Below are 15,426 nucleotides of genomic sequence, written 5' to 3'. Positions count from 1 at the left end.
CATGCTTCGACCGCATACCAGGAATATCACTAGGGAAAACATCTAAAAACTCCTAAAGAATGTGATGATGATGAAAGAGATCATCATGATTCTCTCCCTCATCCAAGTCATTTACCCTCACAACAAACAAGTGATAGCCTTGTCATGCACAATACTTCAATTGCATAGAAAAAATTATGCGAAGAGAAACATATTGCCGAATACCCACTATCTCCACACTCTTCCCACTATCATCTAGACACTACAACCTCTTGCCACGAAAATCAATACTATCTTGATGAGTCTCAAGACAATCCATGCCTAACACAACACCATAAGAACCCAAAGAGATAACACGAAGATCCACTGCGGTGGTACAAACTCCCAAATCCAACACATAACCATGCACAAAGGAATCAATAGCCACCTTGGACCCTATAGCCAACTCAACCTGCCACCTATCACCTTGCTTTGCCAAAGGAATCCTGCACCACTCTACTACTAAAGGGAAAATGAAAGAATCTAAAGCACATGAATCAAATAATACTAAGCAAGAGATACCACCTATCTCACTGGGGGTCTCAACAACTATAGCCTGGTGCTCAGCCTGATGGTTATCAACTACTGCAAACACATGATGGGATCTCCCTACATCACCAATTGTGGGCTTGAAAGCTGCTAGTTTATGTCCTGACATATGCGTAGTCCTCCAAGGACAATTAATCACAATATGGCCTAGCTAAACACAAGAGAAGCAATCTCTCCTAACAATTCCTCTGCTCACTGGATGCACGTTGGGCTGTTGAACACTATCTCTATTGGAAACCTACTGTAAACTCTATTATGGATGAGAAGGAATAGATCATGTATCACGCTACGAGCCACAATCTCTATCTTGCTGAGATTTAGCACCACATGCAAAGTTTTGACTTTGAGGGAACTTCTTCCAGAACCGTCGACTACTCCAAAAAGAAGAGGGATAATTCTTGGCAAAATTTGAAGTTTGTTCTTGTGCACCTCTCTCAACTGCTCCTAGGGTTGGAACACTAACCTTCTGCACACTAGGTGCACCTCCCAAAGTAAAATTTAGATTCTGCTCGGCCAACCACACCTTATCCACAACTACCTCCATAGTCTTAGGCTCAAGAAGTCAAACCCCTCCATCAATGCACTCATTAGACCTCTAAAAAATGTTGAATCAACATGGGCTCATCATCTTCTATCCCAGCATATTGCTTAAGTTCAAATAACTTATGCTCGTTCTACTGAACTGTCATTTTTAGCTGCCTCAAATCATGAAACTTGTCTGCCTTTCTCTGCCCCTAATGATTTGACAAGAACCGAGCACAAAACAACTCAAGGAACAACTCCTAAGAAATCATTGCAATATCTAAACACAACTTATTCTCATATGTACACCACCACCTAGAAGAAAAGTCACGAAGATTCATGATCGCACACCTAGCCTTGGTGTTACTGCTATACAGATTCATAGAAAAACACCTGCCCAAGTCTAGAAGTCAAGTATCTAGCTCCATGCCACTACTAGAAGCATAAAAAATAGGGGGATGGGATCTCAAAAGATCTCTCATATGACTAGCAGCACTTGCATCCTGATCCACAACATCAACTCTACTACGAGATGAACGTGATCGCTCTCGCTCTCTTGATGACCAGAATGGTGAGACTCCTTCTCCTAATTCTCCTCCTGTCTCGGCCCTAAGTGACCAAGAAGATCCTGAAGAACATTAACCAACTACAGAATCATATCACCACCATGCTAATCCTGTTGCTGTTCCTCATGGCATGGCTCTTCAGAAACCTCAGGATGAGGATTCTTTCGAGTACCCATATGACCACCATGACCATGACCTCTACCTCTAGTAGGCATCTATTCTAACCAAGATGCAAAATAAACTATAAGCTAAAAGCTAGGGAAACAAAAGTAAGAAAGTAACAAGAAGGAATAAATCATTGGGCTACCCCATGCTAAAGTGCTAACATGCACAATGGGCTCATATGAAACCAGAGTACACAGGGTATGAACATGGGCTCTGATACTAGATGTAATGCCTGCCAAAATACCCTATAGAAATAAACATATCTAACATACAAATAGATATTTAAAAAAAAAAATCTACTAATGCAATATAATAAACTATCATTACTCAAGATCATAAATTAACATCTAGATTAAAGCATAATGAACATAACCATAATCACAACAATATATAATGCAAGTAGAAATAACAATACATCTCTCTAACATTGATTCCCTAGGGTAATCCAACATCATTACTTACTATCATTAACATATAAACGCATCCATATCATGAAACCATTAGAATCTATTACAACAATTACATTCTTTCCCAGATTAAATACTATCTTCCTTATCATGAGAATCATGAACTATCAAATGCATATCATATCATATCCCATTAAGTTTCTATGCTCATTTTAAGACACCAATTCAAACATTCCTAATTCCCCATTTCTTCATAATTCATCTACTAACACAATATGAATCCAAATAGAACTATCTATCATATAAACAAGTCTAATTCATTTCCTTCCTTTGGAATCATTATACATTCCATAAAGCTAAATATATACAAAACCATATGTAAATCTATACATCAAGTACTAGTTTATCTTTCAAATAAGACTACTTATAACAAGATTATCTCATAACACCGTTTTCTACAATAAGGATACACATAGCCATCCATTTCAAATCTTATTCCCATATAGATCTCAATCTCTTTCTACGTAGCAAACATTCTTACAACAAGAACCATACAATGAATATAACATCTTTATTCCATTACAAGATCATAGTCTCTACATCATCATGTCCTAATGCATAGGAATGCAAGGTATAAGAGTACATAATCTCTTTGCATTTACAATATCATCATGACACAATATACTATCTCAAATACATAGAAATCAACTCCACCACTATCCACAAAATGAAGAATTATAGAATCCACATACACGCACGCTACCATCCAATGAAGAACATCCCAATGGAAGAAGGCATCAAACCACCTGACCATGTGGAACTAAATAGGAACCACGACCATTCTAGAAGATGACATGGGGTTCTAATTCACATTCAAGACCTAGGTTGACATAGGTCTATCAACCAAGTGACTCAATATTACATCCGCAAGATAACAGCTAAGAACAAGGAATCAAATCACATCAAAAGGCTAATCACAAATCAATAAACTCCCAGAGGTATAATCAACAACAAGGGAATAAGGATCATGGACACATGTAGGGAAAGAGTCTCATCACATGCTATCCTCACAAAGAAGGGGTTGTGCCACACCTTGATAGACATGTGGAGTTGTCTCAACCTATGAGCAATCAAGGGATTTTGTCTTACCATCACAATAGTCTTCCCAATCCCATCCCAAGTCTCTCCTCAGGGGCTATGAGTGGGGCACAACAATAACTATTCATTATATTGATTATGTGATTCCTAATTACCCATTCCCACTAATCAAATTATTATGGTTGTCACTTGCAATTAAACATAAACTCTTCATGTGGTCCCATGATAGGTCTAGACCCTAAGCATCTTATCTAGGAACCTGTTAGAGCCTATTACTCATGACCTTGATCCTACACATGCAAGATCCCACTCTCCCTATCTATGGACCAAGACCTTAGGGTAAAACATAAACATAAAGACATCACAATAACATCATGACGGCTCAACAAGAGATGAATCCAAAATCATAACATAACTGAAACAATACTGAAGCACATATAAACCAAAATCCAACACACAAGCAAGAGCCTTCACCAATCCAAGCATAGAAATAGACAAGAGAAATGCATGGATTCTTGTTACTCATACATAACCAGATACATCCTCAACAATGAGGCACAATCCTCTCATTGGAGTCCACATGAATCATCCCTCAACAACAAGGTATTCTCCCTCTTACTAGAGCTAAGCAACACCTAAGAACAATCCTCAATGGTAAGGCACAAACCACCAAGATAAATTCAAGAAACATCTCTAAGAACTCGAATCAATCACAAGAAGCCTCTGGTAAAAGCCCAAAATCCGAAAAAGTGACCTAACTAAGCAAAACTAACAAAACTAGCAACTCGGGGTAGAACAACGCATCAAAAGACTAGTATGGCACATCTGGAAGGAATATTGGCCCATAGATGGTATTCTCTATTGCATCCATGTCATCTTTTAGTGCACCTATGACATTCTTTAGCACATTCAATTCAGAGAGCAAAAATGACATAAACGAAAGGTATAAAGTGATGATCTTGCTCAATCTTGCATATAGGCTCACAAAATGACCAAATAACTCTCCCAAGAGGTGTGGGAGGATAAAATAAAGCCTTTACAACAATAAATTGGGTTCACAAGATCACACAATGAATTTCAACATCAAAACCATGCATGTTCTGCACATAGACTTACACAAAACATACCCAGATTGTACAATACTTCACCAATGGTGACAATGGGGTAAAGAGAATATTATTACACCATATTGAAAGGAAAAAAAAGACTCTATAAGTGAAAAATTAAGGAAAATAAAAAGAAAAATAAGCACAAAAAAGGCAATCACTTGCATCACAACTTCACACAGTCACATTCCTCCATTTCCTAAGAACATATGAATAAATAGAACTCTTAAATTTCCTCCCCAATCATAATACCAAATAATAAGATCAAGATCCAACTTGGAGAATTGAAGTGATTGCAACAACAATCGAAGAAGAGCAATCAATCCAAACCAAATCCAACAATCCAATTCAAAGATCAATCAATCAAGAATCCAAAATCTTCAATCAACATTTACAAAGATGCCCACCCTGACAATGCACAATAGAAACCAATAAAGAGAAAAATTAAACCAAAACTATAGAAATGCACCGACCAATCAAAATGTTTCTATAGACCATATATTATACCTACCATGCATAAAATCGAGGTAAGTAATATTTAATAATATTATTTACTTACCCCCACAAAATCAACCAATCAGATAAATGGGTAGGTAAACTATATAATATGTTATATTTAATATTTTAATCACTCAAACAATAATAAAAGAGGATTAATACATCAAAAGCATAAAATAGGCTTTATGGGCAAATAAAATATAAAAGCCCAATAATATAATTACAATTAAATATCAAAACCTCAACTATATAAATTAATTAAAATAATCCAAAAGGCCCAAATAAATAAATAATAGATAATAAACCAAAACCAATTAATAAATAACAAATTAAATATATAAAATCTAACACAATAAAATCCAATTAAATATAAAATCAACCAACATAAGAAAAAAATAATAAACAATAAATAATTAATAATAACCAATAAACAATAAATCAAGCTCATTTAATCATTAATTAAGTCAATACAAATAAATATAAAATAATCATCCAAACAATCAAATTATCACATAAATAAACTATAGTATTAATACTATATTAATCAAATGCCAATTAAATATTAATCACATACTCACAACACCTCAAGCAACCCGACATAGGGTCAAACATCGACACAAAACTCTAACCACCAACTTACGCCACAAGACAATTGACAAGGTGAACAACTTAATCCTAGAGTATGAGAGTGAAATACATGCCATCTCTGAAAAATCACCATTAGGATAAGACACGTTCAGAGTTATGATACCAAGTGGAATCGATGTCTAGTAATTGCAATCCTGCATCCACCACTAAAGATAGTACAACATATATATAACACATATACATCATAAATGTTCAGACAAGTGATAGAGAATTACAACGTCATATCGTGCTCGCAGTGAGTGGTATGGCATCATCCCTATCACGAAGACACTAGAAGACAATCACAATCATTGTAGCATCAACTATGTCATCATAATCATAGAGTAGGGCTACCGTGATCATAATATCATCAAAATCCAATACGTAATATGATCCATCAGGAATAATGAACACATATAAATCATCAAATATAGTTCCATCATCAATATAGTCTAAGGTATATCAATCATCCACATACATTATCCAATAGCATATGTCCACATAAAGTATCTAGTATCATCAATATCATCTAAGATAGAAATGAAGTCATAAACATGAATCAAAGCATCAACCACATGTCTAAATAAGTCTATTGATGCATAAATCAAAATGCAAGTCTAAGAGGGGCACTACATGAAGATTATGAAAATTTGCCACAAATAAAAATAAAAATCATAAAAAGGAGATTGAATGACTGAGTTATGAGCCCTCGAAGTTGACTTGTACAATAAAAAATGCTAATAACGAGTGGAGGATTGTTTTTAGATCCCTAATGATGTAGCGCTAATTTCAACAAGGAATTTTTTATTTCACACAAAAAAATACCTTTCCCTTAGTTGTTGAATAATTACTAATTTGTCAATAAAATATTCTGATTTCTCTTGGTTGGTGATGTTGACAATGAAGAACTGGTGTAGGGGCATCTAGAGCCTCATAGCAAGAAAAGTTGACATTTCTTGGTTCTAGGTTGGATAGGTGTTTTTGGAGTCTAATAAGGTCATTTATGACCATTTGGGACCATATTAACCATTTTGGAAAGTTTTAGGTTCATTGGTAAAAAATTGTAAATTTTACAAAAAGTTGTCATGTTGCTCACAAAAAGTTGTCAAGCAACTTTGGAGTTGTCATGTTGCTCACAGAACATTGTCAAGCAACTTTGGAAAACTGTCAAAAGGTTTTTTTGTTAAAAAAATGGTTAGGTGGATGGTTGAAGCAGTTGATATGATGAAAAATGTATAAATACAACCTTCCAACTCAATTTTGGGGTTGGAGTCCAACTTATTGGTGACAAATTTGATGAATGAAACTCTCAGTTTCAGTGCACTTCTCATGTTTTTGTCTATTCTTTTTCTTTGTATGGACTATATGGTCCACATTATGATCTAAAACCAATTGGGATTGGTTGGCATGCAAATCTACTCTCATTTGTTTTTGGTCTCTTCAATTTTCATTGGGTATTTTGTAAGATATTACATTTTTTTTGAAAACTAGTCAAAACACTACCTAGGGTAACAGACAAGTGGAAATAAATGTATAACTCAACTTTCCACTAGTGAAAAATCACCAAAATGGGTGGAAAGGTATGTCTATATGTATTATACCATATCTCAAATTTGCAGGTGTTGAAATGGAGGTTTGCATGAGTTTCCAATTGATTGTAAATCTGATTTTCTCGATAGATCAGACTGTCTACACATTTGTATGGAAACTTTGGATGTAAGAAGGAATAGTGTTGGAATTTTGTGATTGGGGAAGGGGTTGGGAGTGTGTATAACACCCCATAGACATCTACCAATGTGTTTTTGACCTTGTTGTGATGTTTGAAACCAAATTTGCAAGGACTGTCCTATGAATATAGTCATGACAGTGATAGTGCAACAATTGAAGATTGTGTTGAATGTTCATGTTCTTTGTTGGGAAAGGGTCTTGGAAGGTCCTATAGACCTGTTCAAAGTGTTGACGATCAATTTTGGCAACCACGTGTCAATATACCATGACTGTTCTAAAGCAATGTGCATAACAATGATTACCCCAGTCAGTAACCAGTCATGTTTGAAGTCTTTGTAGTGGTAGAGGTTTGGAAGTACTTTGTTATAGTTTGTTCTAGTTTCCAAAGGTTGTCATTCTTAGTTTCCACAAAACAAGAAGGTGTAAACCCCAGGTATTGTGCATTGTTGAAATCCTCCATGAAGAATTTGTTTATGATCCTTTTTCCACATCATGAGGTGTTTCCATGACATGGGAAAATTAAAGTACAACAATGTCCAAATGTTCTAAGGATTGTCTAGAAAGGACAAGGGTTCAAAGGAAAGCCCATGAGTCAAAATATGTTCAAGTTGAAGAATCCCCTTTTCCATTTGATTTGATAAGACCAAGTAGGTCCTTCCTCTGCATCAAATTGGTATCAGAGAAGGGAGATCAATTGGTGAAGATAAGAGGATTAGAAAACAAGTAGAAGAGAAGAAAAGATTCCAAGATGCCTCCAAGGGTGAATGTGGAGAGAATAGTCAGAGAGGTGAGAGACTCTCTTGCCCAAAAATTGAGAGCTACGAGGGAAAGCATTGATGCAAGGTTCCCAATAGTTGAGACCAACTAGAGAAGAGGAGTGCTCATAGGATATTTGAGTGACCAAGAAGAAGTAGACGTGGGCGAAGAAATACACCACAAGAAGAACATAAAGAAGAAAGAGACATTGAAGAGTTGAGAGTGGAGAGATTGCTTAAGGTAGTCAAGAAGGATGGTTCCAAAGTCAAGATGGAGCTCCTAGTATATTAAGGAAGTCTAAATGGAGAATAACTCCTTGATTAGATAGGAGAATTGGACAAGTCTTTGATTTTGAGGAGATACCTAAGGGGAAACAATTGAAATTGGCAGAACAAAACTAAAAGGACATGCATCTCTATGGTGGGATTATGTACAATAAGAGAGGAAGAAGAAGGGCAAAGAAAAGATCACATTTTGGGATAGAGTGGTTGCCAAATTGAAGGGAAAATTCCTACCTAGTGATTATGCCATTTAGTTGTATAGAAGGTTGCAAAATTTGAAACAAAAATAAATGGATGTAAAGACATATATAGAAGATTTCTACAAACTAAGCATTAGATTAGGCCACATGGAAGAAGATGTTGAAATTTTTTAAGGTATTTGAATGGGATAAAGTATAGCCTACAAGATGAACTAAGCCTCACAAGTCCAATAATTGTGGAAGAATGCTATTAATTGGTAATGAAGGATAAATAAAAGTTGCAAAGGAAGCAAGAGAGACAGACAAGAGGTAGAGGAAGGACACGTTTCAAAGGAAGAGAGACTTTTTCTAATAGAGGGCAGTCACAAAGAAGTCGAGATGAATCAAGTACCTCAAAAGATCAATCAAAAAATTCAAGAGGAGATTTTGGAGAATGAAGATCCAATTTTAGGGGTAGATTTGGGAGTAGAGGAGGAACAAGTGGCTTCACTAGAAATTATTACGAATGTAATAAATCTGCATGTCACCAAGCATGGCAATTACTTGAAGAACAATCATCTAGTTATTTTAGGAGTGAAAGAAATAACCAAATTGCACAAGGTGATGATGTTGAAAGTATGAATTTATCACCACAAATGGCAGAACAAGAAATTGGAGAAGCTTTGTTGATAAGGAGAACTTTGATCAAAATGCCTATGGATAAGGAGCCACCCCAAAGGAAGTCTCTATTAAGAACTACATGCAAATGTCAAGGTAAGTTCTGCAAAGTTGTCATTGATTTAGGTAGTATGGATAATTTAATTGTTGTTGAAATGGTTGAAAAGTTAAAATTAAAGAGGTTTCCACATGATACACCTTATAAGGTTTCATGGTTAAACAAAGGACAACAAGGGTTGGTAAATGAGAAGTCTTGGGTTGAGTTTCAAATAGGTGGATACAAGGATAGGATCTTGTGTTACATTATTCCCATGGATGTGCACCATATGCTTCTTGGTAGACCATGGCAATATGATAGAAATGCCAAGTATGATGGTAGGAAGAATACTTATGTGATAAAGAAAGATGGAGTCTCCTATACTCCCATACCCTTGAAGGGTGAAGACAAATAACAACAAGTGCGATCAAGTGTGATGGTAATGGATGAGAAGGATTTATTAAAGATAATGCAAGAGGAAACCATAAGTGGTACAATGACGATTAGACCTAGAGTTGTCATGATAGCAAACAAATTGGATGAGTTGCAAGATGTATTGAAAGGGAAGATGCTAGAAGCATCTAAAGAGACAAGAAAATCTTGTGTTTTTAAAAATAAGAATTTGTGTGAGTGTTTGTTTGCAGGTAATGTTATGATGATCAAGGAAAAGAAACCAAATTTGTATTTTGGAAACAAATGCAGAGCAAATAAAATCCATGGATGTTCACTTGACAAAAACAATGAAAGAAAACATGAGTTGATACAGTCTCATGACATGAAGAGGATGGATGAAGTAGGTATTACAAAGGTAGTAAAACAAAGTTATGGTATGTATTTGTGTAATTCCTATGGAGTTGAAACCATTGATTCTGAAAGCAAGATAGGATAAATTCCCTTGAGTAAGGGAATACTTAATTCCATTCAAGATTTTTATGAGGTCATTAGCCCTTATAAAATGAGGAAAAAGTCTGATATGAAATTTATTGAAGCAATTAAAGGTCTCAAGTATGGTATGAAATCACTTGTCTTACCTCATGGAGGAGAAGGTCAAGGAGAAAGAGAAGTATAATACATTGAGTATCAAGGAATGCAAGAACCAAATGAGGATGATGAAATGACAATAAATACCACAGGTTTACACATGTAGACAGTCCCTTATGAAGCAACCATGGTGACAAAAGAATACAAAGGGTTGACAATCTCATTGGTGAAGATGAAGAGCTCACCTACTGGTTGAATAATTGGTTCAATAAAGGCCAAGTCCATACAAGGAAGGAAAGTCAAAAATAAAAAGGAAACTAAGAGAAAATTTTAGAATGGAGATCTGAAGGCAATACCTATTTCAGACTTACAGTCAAGTGGACTTAAGTTCTTTTTCCCCTTGGGTGTATGATGTAAGGGCATCAAGAGCCTCATAGCAAGAAAAGTTATCATTTATTGGTTCTATGTTGGATAGGTTTTTTTTGAGTCTAATAAGGTTATTTATGACCATTTGGGACCATATTGAACTATTTTGGAAAGTTTTAGGTTCATTTGTCAAGAATTGCAAAAGTTGCAAAAAGTTGTCAAGCAACTTTCGAAAAATTGTCAAAAAGGTATTTTTGTTAACAAAAATGGTTAGGTTGACAGTTGAAGTAGTTGATATGATATAAAATGTATAAATACAACCTTCCAACTAGAGTTTAGGGTTGGAGAACTTATTGGTGATGAATTTGATAAATGAAACACTCATTTTTAGTACACTTCTCACAGTTTTGTCTATTCTTTTGCTTTGTACGAACTGTATGGTCCATATTATGATTTGAAACCAATTGGGATTGGTTGGCATGTGAATTTTCTTTCATTTTTTTTAGTGTTCTCATCAATTTTCATTGGGTATTTTGTAAGATATTGCATTTTTTTGTGAAAACTGGTCAAAACCCTACCTAGGGTACTAGCAAGTGGAAATAAATGTATCTTGAATTTCCACAAGTAAAAAATTACCAAAATTTTTGGAAAGGTCTGTCTATATGTATTATACCATATCTCAAATTTACAGGTGTTGAAATAGAGGTTTTCACAAGTTTCCAATTGATTGTAAGTCTGATTTTCCTGATAGATCAGATTGTCTACACATTTGTATGACAAGTTTGGATGTAAGAAGGCATAGTGTTGGATTTTCATGATTGGGGAAGGTGTTGGGAGTGTGAAGAAGACCCCGTAGACATTTCCTAATGTGTGTTTGACATTGTTGTGATGTTTGAAACCAAATTTGTAAGGATTTTCCTATAAATATAGTCATGATAGTGATAGTGCAACAATTGTAGATAGTGATAGTGCAACAATTGTAAGGATGTCCCATGAAGTCACTTTTTATGAGTAAGGGCCTCCAAGGTAGTGGTACAAGTTTAGAAGTACTTTGTTATATTTTGTTCTAGTTTCCAAAGGTTGTCACTCCTAGTTTTCACAAAACAAGAAGGTGTAAACCCCAAGTATTGTGCATTGTAGAAACCCTCCACAAAGAAGTTGCTTATGATCCTTTTGCCACATCATGAGGTATGTCCATGAAATAGGATAATTCAATTACACTAATGTCCAAATTTTCTAAGGATTGTCCAAGGACAAGGGTTTAGAGGAAAACCCATGAGTCAAACTATATTCAAGTTGAATAGGCCCCTTTTCCATTTGATTAGATAAGACCAAGTAGGTCCTTCCTCGACATCAAGGCCTACATGGATGATCATGGGAGAGTGGGGAACCATTACATGATGGTGAATGTTGGCATGGTACCTAGCCATGACTACAAGACTATAGTATCTACATAAGTAGGTACTATAGAAAAATTTATTTATTTGAATCCAAAATTTATAAAAAAATAACATGAAAAAAAAGAATTTTAGAAGTTTTTCTACAAGGTGTACTCAACTAGGAAACTTATACAATAGTCATATGGTCATATGGAATAATTAATGTTGATGGGAGGGGGATGAATTTTTCTAAGGGCTCTTAATTAAGGTGTATGATTTCTATTACTTGATAATCGATCTTAGGGATTTTGGCCCTTCTGAATGCGATAGAAGGGTCTATTTGGCCCAAAAGGCTTGAAAATGGTAGTACCTTCTAGATCTGGCAACCACCGCCAACCTTTGAACCTTCATAGATCTGACCCTTGATTTCTAATTTGGATGAGACAAAAGGTAAAACTGATTTTTGAAACTCGTTGAACTCAATGGTGAGATTAAATCTACACCAATGAGCTTTGATTTTGACATGCAATACAAAAATACAAAAAAGGAAACACAAAAAATTAGTATTTTTACCAATTTTATTCTAGTTCTCCAAATCATCATTCAATGCAAGAGAAGAACATACTCAAATTTTCAACTCACTAATATTTGCAACTTAGATCCCTCAAATAAGGTTGTCAAGAAGCAATCTCACAAGCTTTGACACCATGTAAGAGTTGGTATAGAATTATCTATACCATGCAAAATTGGTTGAAGATTATACCCACCCAAGATCTAGGCACTTCATGAAAGCACAAGCAAGATCAACTATGAAAGAGTAATGATATTCTATCAAAGGATGCAAATGATAGATTGATAAAACATGATTGAGATTATAAAAGGAACCCCTTGGTTATATAGGACAAGATGATCATAGGATTGAATAATATTATAACATGTCTTAATCTTATGCCTTGAGACAACTAACATGATAAATATTAAGTGACCTAGGAAACAAGAAATAAACGTTATAAGATAAGATAATATTACTACTAAGACTTCCAAAAATATTTCTAGGACCTATGTTTACCCTAAGTAAAGTAAATTGTGCGAAGAGGACTTAGGTGATGAACTAGCTAGGTGAAACACCCCTTTCACACTAAGAAAAATGAATGATTGGAATAAACATTTTTGTACAAAGAAGATAGACCTTGAAGGCAACTAGAAGGAATTACAAAAACCTACCCCAAGCCTATTAAAAATGTTGATGAACTTGTAGAAATTTGTAGAGAAATAGAAGAAAAATTGATGTAGAGAATGACATAGGAGGATGGCTCTATGGAGAAACTCTCAAAGAAAGCCCCAATTTTGATGTAGAACTTTCTCATTGGTTTATTCCCTAATGAAAAGCCTCAATAGATAGATGAAAGAGGGAATTATATTGAAGAAATTAAAGGAGAAAAGGAAGAAGAAGCCAATAAATTATACATCTTGGAAAAAAGATTGATAAATTGATCAAAATCTAAGAAATCAAATACAAATTATAGTAATAAAATAATAAAAGGATAAAATCAAATAATATTAAGAGAGAGAAATATGGAGACCTAAAATTTATGCAAAACAAATAATATCATTTTGAGATCTAGGAAGGAGAATCTTCTTCCTAGAGAGAAATGAGGATTAATTCATGGAAATCTAGAGGCCTCAATTCCCCTAATCAAAGACACCTGCCAAAAATCAATTAGATCTTATCTAATTCTGAGATAATTATTTTATAGGAATGGAAAAGATAATTTGATTGAAAATTGGAAGAAATGGAAAGGTACATTCATTAAAGCCAATAGGGCTTTAATTAGATGAAAAATTATATGATATCCTTCATGTCTCAATCAAAGGAATGAGAGAAAACAATTAGGTAAATGTAAAATAAATGCTTCACCTCTAACATTATCTTTTAAATATAATTAATGTGTATGATCCTATTGGTTGCATCCTAGAGAAAATATTATGGAAACATGTATCAATATTAATATATATTCCAAACCTTTTAATTCTACTAGGATGCTATTTTAATTCTATTAGTAAATGTCCAAAATAATTAATCCCAAGAGGATTTTGTGGACTTTTAAAAAATGGAACAACACATTTTTTTTAAAGAATAGAATGTTTACATGGATCAATAGAATAATTAGACTTAGTAATATAGTAAAGATATTAGACAACATTTTAGTGAGAAATAACTAGTTTCATGTCCTACTTTTGAGGAAAATTTGAATTACCTCAATTCCAATACAAATAATTAACGTGTTATTTTTTATCCTCCTAAGATAGTAATTCAATGAAAAACCCTTCAAATTTAGAATATGTTTGTTCACACACAAAAAATCTATAATTTAAAGTGTAAATTAAACATGCAAAATAAAGTACACTTAAAGAACATCTATCAATTAAAGAAAAGAATCCAATAAATGCTAAATTTTTAAAATAAAGAAATCAAGAATGGAATGGATAAGGAGGTGTATTTCAAAGAGAAGGATTTTCTTACACAAAAAAGTTAAATTTTGACAAGATATGAGATCTTCTAGAGCTAAAAATCTATGGAATACTAATTAAAAGACAGTGCTAGAAACATAAATTAATTTTATAATGTAACTAGATCAAGAGTAACTATCAAATGGATTTCAACTATAACTAATAGAGAAGGTATAATCCCAACGAAATTAATTACTTTATAATATTAAAATATTAGATATATAAAACCAAAATTTCCTTCTAAAAAAATTACCCATCTGATGATTGAGAAGAAAAATAGAATTTTCACTATTCTATTCATTGAGGAAGAAATTAAAATTGTTTTATTCCAACTCCATCTTGATAAAGCATCTAGATCGAATGACTTCCCATCTAGTTTATTTACAAGTGTTAATATTTTCTAGTTAGAGATATATGTTGGTAGTGGAGGAATTAAAAAAACACAATAAAATGCTCAAATATTTAAATAACATGTTCATAGTTTTGATTTAAAAAAATAAAAATAAAAATCTTTTGATGACTACAAGTTGATCTCACTATGCAATATAATATTCAAAATTATAATCAAATCCATGGTAAAAATTAGTGCTCCTAGATATCATATTTGAAGAATAAAGTAGATTTGTACTAGAATAAGCTATTAATGATGGGATCATGGTCACATGGAGACTCTTCACTCCGTACACACAAGAAAGAAAAGACATGATTTTCCAACTAGATATTAATAAGGCATATGACAAGGTTGACTAGCTATTCTAGATGAGGATAATAGAGATATTTAGTTTTTTTTTTGAAATAGTTGATTGATTAGGTTTTGTGTATGGTGAAAATGGAATCAAGTAAACTAAGACATAATCCCACTTTCATTCACACATTGGAATACAAAAGATCCTAACGAGATGATTCAATTTGTCTTTCTCTTATGAAAGAGAGTCAAGGAATATCTTTAGGGTTTTATTCCTTTGCTGCTATGA

The sequence above is a fragment of the Cryptomeria japonica genome, chromosome 10, assembly GCF_030272615.1.
Source record: "Cryptomeria japonica chromosome 10, Sugi_1.0, whole genome shotgun sequence".
Lineage (NCBI taxonomy): Eukaryota > Viridiplantae > Streptophyta > Pinopsida > Cupressales > Cupressaceae > Cryptomeria > Cryptomeria japonica.
The sequence above is the reverse complement of the archived record's forward strand: the minus strand, read 5'-3'. Positions refer to the sequence as shown.